Raw genomic sequence first — 11,284 nt, 5'->3', positions numbered from 1 at the left:
GTGCCAAATTGTATAGTCATAGGCGGCTATCATCTGTATGTGGGCCGATGCATTTGCATTTATGGCCTTGTTGTCGGCCAAAAGGGACGTTAGGGGTTTGTGATCTGTCTCCAGCTCAAATTTCCTGGCAAACAAGTACTGGTGCATTTTTTTTACTGTATATACACATGCTAGCACTTCCTTTTCTACCATCCCGTAGCCCCTTTCTGCCTGGGACAGACTTCTGGAGGCATAAGCTACCGGCTGTAACTGACCCTTGGCATTAACATGCTGCAACACACACCCGACCCCATAGGACGACGCATCGCACGTTAAAACAAGTTTCTTACATGAGTCATATATCGTTAACAGATTGTTGGAGCATAACAAATTGCGTGCTCTATCAAAAGCCCATTCCTGACTGTCCCCCCAGACCCAATTGAGACCTTTGCATTGGAGCATGTGTAGCGGCTCTAACAGTGTGCTCAATTTGGCAAGAAAGTTACCAAAATAGTTCAGGAGCCCCAGGAACGAACGCAGCTCTGTTGAATTCCCCCTTTGGGTTCGACTACATGCTCGGGCATGTCTGATTACCCCTGCCTGCCTGGAGAACTGTGTCCCATGTTAACAATGTTGACTCCTTGTCCATTTGCTGCATTTAAGCCAAGATTTTTGTCAAACATCATCCTGGTCTCTTCCTCCCCTGAGATAAATGTCTGGGCCATCAAAGCCGCCGTTTCCCGGGTCAAGTCTTTGGTCTCAATCAGTTTCCTGAAAACCCCAGCATGCCCGATGCCCTCAATAAAATAGTCTCGCTGCATCTCCGCTCTGCATGCATCTGGGAACTTACATAGGCTCGCCAGTCGCCGGAGGTCTGCCACGAAGTCTGGAACGCTTTGCCCTTCTCGCCGCCGGTGTGTGTTAAACCGGTGTCTCGCCATATGCATGCTGCTCGCCGGTTTAAAGTGTTCCCCGATCAACTTACTGAGCTCTTCAAAAGTCTTGTCCACTGGCTTCTCTGGCGCTAGAAAGTCCTTCATCAGGGAGTACGTCCTGGATCCACAAACCATCAGGAGATGAGCCCTGCGTTTGTCGGACGAATCCTGTCCCAACCATTCCTTGGTGACAAAACTTTCTGTAGTCTCAATAAAATCGTCCCAATCATCACCAATACAGTACCTCTCGTCTGTGCTGCTAGTGGCCATGCTCGCGAGGTTTAAATCCCAGTTTCTCGTCGCCAATAATATGTCCTTACTATACAGTATAAATGCACACGAGGCCCATACTTGAGAGAAGGTCACTCTGTGACCAGTAACCTTTATTAGCCAGCACTGAAGTGATGAAGGTGGGTGGAGCTTCCCCTTTTATACCTGAAAGTCCAGGTTAGGAGTGTCTCCCATAAGTTCACCACGTAGTGGTCAATGTTCTCATGGTGTACAACTTAGGTCAGTTTATACATGAATTACAATGACAGTTGAATACATGACAACCTCAATCAGCCCTCAGTCTTCTCTTTTCGAGAGGAAAGTGCCCCAGCCTGGCCAATCTTTTCCTGATAGTAGACATATTAAGTCATGGGCAAAATTATGGGCATGTGTGACCTAAGAAAGATAAATCAGAGTATTTTCTAAATGGTGAGAAACTGGGAACTATAGCGGAGCAAAGAGATTTGGGTGTCCAGGTACACAAATCATTAAAAGCCAGCAGACAGGCATAAAAAGCAATTGGAATGTTGGCCTTTACCACAAGGGAGCTAGAATACAAAGAAAGAAAGACTTACATTTCTATAGCGCCTTTCATGACCACCGGATGTCTCAAAGCACTTTACCGCCAATGCAGTACTTTTGAAGTGTTGTAATGTGGGAAACACGGCAGCCAATTTGCGCACAGCAAGCTCCCACAAACTACAATGTGATAATGATCTAGATAATCTCTTTTTAGCAATGTTAATTGAGGGATAAATATTGGCCAGGACACCGGGGAGAACTCCCCTGCTCTTCTTCGAAATAGTGCCATGAGATTGTTTACATCCACCTGAGAGAGCAGACGGGGCCTCAGTTTAACGTCTCATCCGAAAGACGGCACCTCCCGACAGTGCAGCACTCCCTCAGCACTGCATTGAGAGTGTCAGCCTAGATTTATGTGCTCAAGTCCCTGGAGTGGGATGTGAACCCACCACCTTCTGACCCATGGACAAGTGTGCTGCCCACTGAGCCACGACTGACACCAGCAGCAGGGAGGAAATGATGTTTCAGTTGTGGAGTGCACTTTGTTCGGGGCACTGCACTTCAGGAAGGATATAGTAGCCTTGGAGAGGGTGTAGCCGCAGATTCACCAGAAGGATACCAGGGCTTCAACCAGTGTTAACTAATGAGGGCTTGCACCAACTTGCTTTGTAGTTCCTTGAGTTTAAGGAGATCGAGGGATGATCCGATGGAGGTCTTTTAAATGATAAAAGGTTTTGTTACAGAAAACAGAGAAACTATTTTCTTTGCTGAAGCATTCAAGAATGAGGGGAATGATCTTAAAATTAGAGCCAGGCCATTTAGGAGGGAAATTAAGAAGCAGTTTTTCACACAAAGGGTAATGGAAATCTGAAACTCACTTCCCCCCACCTCCCCGCCAAATATCTGTGGATACTGGGACAATTGGAGCTTTCGAGACTGAGAACAACAGATTTTTGTTCGGTAACGGTCTCAAGGGAAATGTTGCAAATGCGGCTTAATTGAGCTGAGGTACAGATTAGTCATGATCTAATTGAATTACGGGACTGGCTTGAGGGGCTGAATGGCCTACACATGTTTTTCCAGTCCCTGTGGGCTTTAAGGAGAATTTTAAACTGATGCAAACCCATAGTGCATTTATACACCAACAACAACTACTTGTATTTATATAGCACCTTTAATGTAGTAAAACGTCCCAAGGCGCTTCACAGCAGTGTTATAAAACAAAACAGTGTTATAAGGTTTTTGCCTCTCCCAGGAGATCACATGGCTCCAGTTGGGGTGGAGTGTAGATGTTTTTAGTATAAGGAGTGTTGCAGTGGTGTGGGAGCGGACTGGTTGGGCTGGGTGCTCTTTGCCCTTCCATTATTGTTCATGGGTTTGTATGTAACCATTTAGAGCTGCTCTTTGTCGGCCGGCACAGACACGATGGGCCGAAATGGCCTCCTTCTGCGCTGTAAATTTCTATGTTCTAGGTTTCTGTGTTTCTAAAACAGATAAATTTGACACCGGGCCACATAAGGAGAAATTAGGACAGATGACCAAAAGCTTGCTCAAAGAGGTATCGTTCTCGAAAATCTCCTCTGCGTGCTCTCTAAGGCCTTTACATCCTTCCTAAAGTGTTGGCCAGAATTGGACACAATACGCCAGCTGAGGGAAGGAAGTTTTAACTGTTTACATACGAACTTAAGAAATAAGAGCAGGAGTCGTCCATTTGGCCTCGCGAGCCTGCTCCGCCATTCAATAAAATCATGGCTGATCTGATCATGGACTCAGTTCCACTTCCCTGCCCGCTCCCCATAACCCTCAACTTTCTTATCACTCAAAAATCTGTCTATTTCCACCTTAAATATATTCAATGACCCAGCCTCCACAGCTCTCTGGAGTAGAGAATTTCACAGATTTACAACCCTCTGAGAGAAGAAATTTCTCCTCATCTCAGTTCTAAATGGGCGACCCCTTATTCTTAAACAATGCCCCCTAGTTCTAGATTCCCCCATGAGGGGAAACATCCTCTCTGCATCTACCTTGTCTAGCCCCCTCAGTACCTTATATGTTTCATAAGATCACCTCTCATTCTTCTAAACTCCAATGAGTATAGGTCCAACCTGCTCAACCTTCCTTCATAAGTCAACCCCTTCATCTCAGGAATCAACCTAGTGAACCTTCTCTGAACTGCCTCCAATGCAAGTATATTTCTTCTTAAATAAGGAGACCAAAACTGTACGCAGTACTCCAGGTGTGGTCTCACCAACACCCTGTACAGTTGTAGCAGGACTTCCCTATTTTTAGATCTGGCTCTGAGATGTTGATCGGTTGGGTTCTGTGTTAGGATTGACTATATACCCTAACCAAAGCCAGTGTAGGATCATTCTAGGAGTATCGCATTCATCCGTTCACACTCTATTTCCTGAATCATATTGTTGTTAGTGTCGAGTAGTTCTTTAGTTCGTTGGATCATAACTCGGGAGCCCTTGACCACAAGAGGGTTTGCTAACCTTGCCATCATTACTTTACAACAAAGGTTAAGGCAACCAACAATTAGATAGGATCTCCAAGATCCATCTGATAGCCAATCAAACCAGCTAGATCCTTCTGCTGGTGTGGATAACTTCTTCACCTCCCTTCTTATGTGATCAGCGAGATTGGTTATGTTTTCTGAACTATCAGGAATGTAAGTGCAACATTCAGATCCTATCAGGGCACACGTTCCCCCTTTCTCAGCTAACAGGTAATTGAGGGCCATTCGGTTTTGTAATGTTATGGTCCTTATTGCTACCATTTCAGCTGTGATGCCCTCCAGAGCTTCAGCAGTATTGTATTGGCCCCCCTCCTCTCGTGATAGTTTGGCTCTGAATCTATCTGACAGTCTCAGTTAGGGTTAGTGGAACGGGGCGCAAAGGAATTCCCCCTTTGGAATGTATAGGGAATGTATAGAGAATGTGAACACACCCAACATCTAGAAAAGTTCCCATTTTGCGCATAAACATAAGACATGTACAAAAAGGTGTTTACATGGAGCTCTCGTCTCTGTCTCCCCTCCCATGCGCCGAAACTGTCATATATCAACACTATTATACAGACTGTGGCATACAGACAGTTTCATCTTATGGCTCAGGATTCAGATAAATAGTCCAATTATTTTGCTGATTAAAAGAGTTCGGTTCTCCCGTCTCTCTTCTTAGGTCACCGTCGGTGTAGCTGGCTGTCTATCACTATGGGTAAAAGTTCAAACTGGTCCACGTTCCAATTAGGATGCCAACGGCCTTGTTCAGCTATGGAGAAGAGGAAGTCTGGAACAGAAACAGGAATTAGAATAACCAGTAAAATAAGTTCGTTAGAGGGTGGTGAGCTTGCAGTGGTGCAGGTGAACCCAGGCACCCCTCCCCTCAACCTTGGCTGCAGTGGGGGTAGTGAGTAACACCTGAAAAGGCCCCTCCCATTGTGGCTCTAATCCCTTCCGAATCCATACTTCCCTGGTGCCACGAGGGACAATTCGGGTAAAACTGGGAGGTCGAGGTGAGCATCTTGAACCTGGTTGTGAACTAGTCGCAGAGCCTGAGTCAGAGAAAGAACATAGGTGGTCATCAGTCGAGCTGAGATCTAGGAATAATTTCCCTCATTAACAACAGTTTGAGCCTTATTGTCCAGGTTAGGGTAGGCTTCAATTCATCTGCTAAACACATCTACTATTACTAACACATATTTGTAACACTGAACTTTTTGCAACTCAATGTAGTCCAACTGAAATGTCTCAAAGGGACCTTCAGGTAGGGGCGTTTTACCCCAATCACAGAGGACTCCCTTCCCTGGATTATGTTGCTGGCAAACCAGGCAACGATTACTGATGTTCTGGGCGAGCGCCTGGAGTCTAGGGTGCCACCAAGTAGCCAAAAGTGTATCACTCGTGGTTCTTGCTCCACAATGAGTAGCAAAATGCATACAATCAATAACCCATAGAGCCAACTCGTCAGACATGCAAGTCTGTTCCGCAGGAGTGGTCCAGAGTTTAGAAACATTGTCATAAGTACATGCATAATATTTCCACAACAGTTTATCTTTTTCAGGAGCGTCCTCCTGTGCTTTTATAACATCTTGGATGGTTGGCATTGGTTTTTCCGAGGCTAACTTATCCTTCGCAGGATTTTTAGTCTGACTCATCATTTTGGGCATTACCATCTGTTGGTCACGAGAGGCCTGTTTAGCCTCTTTGTCAGCACAGTGGTTCCCTATATTAACCGGGGATTTTCCGGTGGTGTGGGCGGTACATTTAACAACGGCAATGTGCTTGGGGAGCATGAGGACTTGCAACAAATCAGATACTATTTGCTTATGGGATATCTCATTCCCCTGTGAGGTTAGGAATCCCCTATTTTTCCATAATTGTCCGAAATCATGGGCCACCCCAAAGGCATACCTAGAGTCGGTATAGATATTGACTTTGAGATCTTTGGCCAAGATACAGGCTCGGGTGAGGGCGAATAGTTCAGCTTGTTGAGCAGAATAGGCAGTTTCAAAAGCGGCAGATTCCAAGACCTGATTCTCCTGGTTTACTATGGCGTATCCTGAGATTCGTGTACCTTCTGGATTAATTCCGTCAACATACATAATACAGTCTGGATCTTCAATTGGTACATCAACAAAATCTTCCCTGACTGATGTGGCCTCTTAAGTTAAAGATAAACAATCATGACTGGGTTCTTCCTCATCTTGGGGTGGCTCAGTAAGAAAACAGGCCGGATTAATTGCAGTACAGTGCCGAAAGGTCAGCTTAGGATTGTTTAGTAAGTTGATCTCATATCTGCTTTGCCTGGCCATGGTAAGGTGTTGAGTCTGCAGTTGGCCCAGGAGGGCAGCTACGGAGTGAGATGTGTTAAGACAACGGTAGCACAGTCTTTCAGAATTGTACAATACAGTTGAAAGGGCCGGTCATAGAGGGGCCGGCCCAAAGCCGGAGCTTGCAGCAGGGCTGTCTTTAGTTCCTTAAAGGCTTGGACGTCTACGGTTTCTATTTCAAAGCTGCCTTACTTATTTGTATACGGGGTGAGGTGCTTAGTCATCAGGGCAACATTAGGGATCCAGGATCTGCAGTAATTGATCATCCCCAAACACTGTCGCATTTATTTAGCCGTGCTAGGGACTGGAAACTGGCAAATTGGTTCGACTCGGCTAGCCTCCAAAGCTCGGTGGATACTCGGTATTGCCTGTGATAACCCACTTGGGAGGGGTCCTCTGCCCACACATGAGGATCCACATAGTCAGGTATGTCAGAGCCAGTATGATGCTGCAGAGTCGTTAAGACCTTCTCGGGGTCCCCGTGGAATTGGACTGTTCGGCCATGTTTTACAATTTGCACATCCCGGCTGGTAGAGTCAGCCTCGTCTATAGCCTGGCGCACCATAACTCCCAAATCTTTAGCGTGGTGGGGAGGTAATACTTCATGAGTAATATGTGGTGCCACCGTTGGGGGCTGTCCATTTCCACAAAATCTGCCTTCCCTTCCGGTCCAGTCACTCTAGCCCTAAATAGAATTTCCTTCACTTCCCCTTCGTGATCCTGATAAAAGTTCTGCAGGTCCTGATTCTTTCCACTGGGATCGTATGCTAGGGTCACGTGATAGGATGTCTGCGGCAGGTCCAGAGACCACCACTGAGGGGTTCTAGTGGTATAATACTGCCGCTTAAGGGTTCCCTGTTTTACAATAATCCCATCATCTCCACACTCCAAGTGCAACTGGAATTTGCAGAAGAGGTCTCTAGCCATCAAGTTACAGTCCAGATTGGTTGTGATAACAAATCGATGTTCCACCGATTCTTCCTGGTAACCCATTTTAACCGGTTCTGACACCGGGAATGTCGAGATTTGTCCCAGGAATCCTGAAAGTTCCTGTGTTTCAGTAGAGGCAGGGAGTTTAAGCTTTGATTGTACAGAAGACATGAAGGCTCCCGTATCTCATTCAGAATTGGTTCGTCGTCCGGGGAGGATCCCTGCTCAATCAAGCTGTGTAGTCAACCGGGGGACAATTGACCAAAGGGGTTGTTCTGGGAGAAGTTAGTGTAAGATCCTCCTCTCCCCCCTTGCCCCCCTCCTCTTCCTCCTCTTCCTTTTCCATGCTGATGGTAGGGACAATTTTTATTCCAATGTCCTTCCTGCCCACAATTAAAACAGTCAATTCCTCTTACCCAGTCCTGGCCTCTTCCCATACCATGCCGGGGACAATAGGGAGGTTTATTAGCAGGGCTCGGGCCGTTTGGTTGTTTAGTATAACCGTATCCTTGCTTATCCATCCAATCCTGTATGCAACATTGCGGTTCTATTGATCCTTCCTCCCGAGATGGCTCTTCATTTCTAGTCACGTATTCAGTCTTGACCCGGGTTGGGGGCGCACCTCCCCCCTCCCCTTTCTTTTCCTGCCAATAATATCTAACTGCCCTTTCCATTTGTCCGGATAGCGTGAGCAATCAAATAGTTGTTCGAAGATCACATAGACATCTATAGTGGGGTGGTCTGCAGCTTGTTGTGCATCAGGGTTTGGCATTCGTCTGACAGGGAATTGGTGTCAGGATTTTGGGATCTTGGAAATCATTTCTAGGTCGGAGGATGTTTCGGAGCTGTCTGACTGCTTGACAGTTCTGCGTCTCGATCGGCGGGGGTGTTTGCTATGTCTTTCACAACTTGGACTGGTAGATTGACTAGAAGATTTACGGGACTGTCTGTGATATCGAGATATAGTTCTGCCCTTTGGAGTGTGAGATCTGGTCCTTTCGGCTATATTGCTTGTGAACTGGGGATCCGAATCGCTATCAGAGGATGAGGAGTCAGTTTGGGTTTGTTGCTTTGGTGGTATGGGGTTATTTTTAACTCCTTTCGCCGGAGTGTAAGGTGGAGGGTGTTGGGAAGAGGACTGGAGCAAGGGGCCAGGGGGTGCGGGAGGCGCCGTTGGGCGCTGAGTCAGTGACCACTCATCAATTTCATCATCAGCCTCGGTTAACACAAAGCCAGCCATTTTACTACGTAGTTGGTCAATACCTTTCTCAGAGGTCCCAGAGGATCTCTTAGTAAGTTTCTCGTGCGCACATTCTTTTTTTTTAAGACGTCTACAGTTTCAACATGTGTTCCCTCTGTCAATGAGAGTCCCAATTTAATAGCATTTATTTGCCAACTTGACAGAAGTGATGCATCTTTTAATTTTTGACAATCCCTGTGCTTTTTTGCTACCTCTACGCTTCTAGTGCCACCTAGAGGCCACTGGTCATCTCCTAATAATTTGTTCAGGGCTCCTGATAATTTTCTAAAGTCTTCAGCTCTTTCAGGGAATTCCTCACATAACTTTTGTAGCGGACTATCCGCATCCGTTGTTTTATCCAACTGATTACCCATTTTCACGCTGTCCCTCGTATTACCGTGTCGTTACGCGTTCACGTCGTCGTGCGATTTGAACAAACTTAAAACAAACAGACTTTACTAAAACTAACACAAAGCCGCGTCGCCCCGCGGCTTGCGTTGCCGCGCGATTCGAAACACTTGAAATAAACGGACTTTACTAAACTAACACAAAGCCGCGTCGCCCCGAGGCTCGCGTCGCTGCGCGATTTGAAATACTTGAAACCAACAGACTTACAATAAACAGACTTACTAAAATCAGCACTGACTTTGATATTACTTCGCGGTTTGCGTCGCTGCACGTTCGCGTCGGCCCACGTTCACTCGGCCGCGCGCTCGCGCCGCCGCACGTCACTACCCGTTCCACGCTGCTGCGCGTCTGCGTCAGCCCTCCTTTACTCGGCCGCATGCTCGCGCCGCCGCACGTCTCGCGTCGCTGCGCATCCGCGTCGGCCCTACCTTTCGAGTTGCTGCGTGATTTAAATTCAATCAGTGCCTAGACGGGCCAAGTGATATACGAGATCGACGTCACACCTGACTTGAACACCTATCCTCTATTTAATTCCCCATAAGCCTTATTTAATTCCCTGTGAGCCTAATTTTCTAAATTTGATTTCTTTTAGTCTCCAAATTTCCCTATCCTTTCGCGTCACTGCGCAGTTTAAATACAATCAGTCAATGAAAGCCCTAATTTAATGGAGTTTTTCTGCCAACTGGACAGGAGTGATTTTTTTTCTTTTAGACTGCAGTGGAATTTTTCTCATAATTTAAAATTTCAGAACATTTTTTTTTTTAGCACCTATTTAGTACGTTACTTTTTTTTTTCTTTTCCATAACTAGAGAGAAGTCTGGCACGTAGGCTGTGGACTGGTTTTCGTTATCTCAATTGTTCCAGCCTCAAGGTCGTGTTATTTAATATAATATTTTTTTTTGAATCCTTTTGAATCCATCTCAGTTGTTTTGCTGTGCCTTCTCTGAATGTTTTCTTTCGACAAGTAAGTGAGCATGTTAAATCATGTTTTTTTAACCACCGGGACCATGTAATTTTTTCTTTTTTTTTAACAAACCTATCCTTTGTGCATTTCCTGGCTCCGTAACTTATATCCGAATATATGTAATTCAATAAGGTTCACACTCTTAAACTTCCCACATACAGGACAACACTACGAAGGGTTAAAAAAAACTTTCATTCTGTTTGAAAAAGTAGGTGGAGTTAAAACAAACCACAACTCCCCGGCTTTTTTTTTTACAGTAAAAATCACAGAAGCATTTCTCATTTAAACAGACGTTCACAAGAGTCTCTTTTCTTTCGTATTAATTTTTGGATCCATGATTGATCATCTATCCCTATCTAGCTCTAACTATAACCTATCTTTCCAAGTCGCTGCTTGGTTTGCGTCATCGCGCAATTTCCCTATCTCTATCCCTATTCTAAGTTTGAAAGGTATTCCCCAGATTGTCCTGGATCTCGTTCAGACACTACCTGAGAACCAGCGAGTGGCTAAACTTTCCTCAGACTTTTGAAACCGGGGGAAACTGGAGCAGTATTGAAATCATACTCACTCCAGTGGCCACTTTCCCCTCGTCTCGTCCAAGGCCAGTCTGGCTCTTAATTCGCAAGTTTTCGGCAGTCGTCCGTTGAGATCCCACTTCTGACACCAAATGTTGATTCCTGGATTCTTTTACCTCAATCTGGTTCAGCAAAATTACTGAAACGAATACCGTTTGTGCTTTAAACAAAGCAAGCTTTTATTTAAAAAGCAAATCCCGATCGGGGACTTTATCAGACAGAAGGAATGCATGTCTGTTCGAACGCACTCACTTCCTACGGACAAAGTGACGTTACATTGTAAAGGCACGATGGTTATACATTTTCGGCAAAAGATAACAAGATAGGGCCAGAGTGACATCCCAGCTCAGCCCATCTCTTTTGATCCCTCCTTCCCTTTGTCCACTCATAAGCCGACCCAAGCATGGTCCGATTTTAAACAAAGACCTTCTGTCAATGTTTCAGGTTAATAACATGATTTAATAAGACCTTGAGGTTTTTCTGCAAGCTGTGGGTTTTGTTTCAATACGTGTTAGTGTTGTAACATTTCGCAGTCTCGAGTCTGAGATGTCATGGCTATTCCTCCATGAATTGTTTGTTAGCTTATACTGTCCCTATACAATTCCCACGTTCTCAACTTCAATGTCTC

The 11,284-nt window shown here is 45.5% G+C and overlaps 1 long non-coding RNA gene across 1 annotated transcript; it reads right to left on the bottom strand.

The window, feature by feature from the left end:
* Positions 1–1,265: 1,265 nt before the first annotated feature.
* On the bottom strand, positions 1,266–10,908 carry LOC139239196 (uncharacterized). Its single transcript, XR_011588612.1, has 2 exons — positions 10,650–10,908; positions 1,266–4,996 (listed from the first exon to the last, which is right to left on the bottom strand). It is a non-coding gene; the product is annotated as an uncharacterized lncRNA (long non-coding RNA).
* Positions 10,909–11,284: the final 376 nt, after the last annotated feature.

The sequence above is a fragment of the Pristiophorus japonicus genome, chromosome 26 (assembly GCF_044704955.1).
Source record: "Pristiophorus japonicus isolate sPriJap1 chromosome 26, sPriJap1.hap1, whole genome shotgun sequence".
Lineage (NCBI taxonomy): Eukaryota > Metazoa > Chordata > Chondrichthyes > Pristiophoridae > Pristiophorus > Pristiophorus japonicus.
Note: the sequence above shows the minus strand (reverse complement) of the source record. Positions and strands in the feature narration are given on the sequence as shown.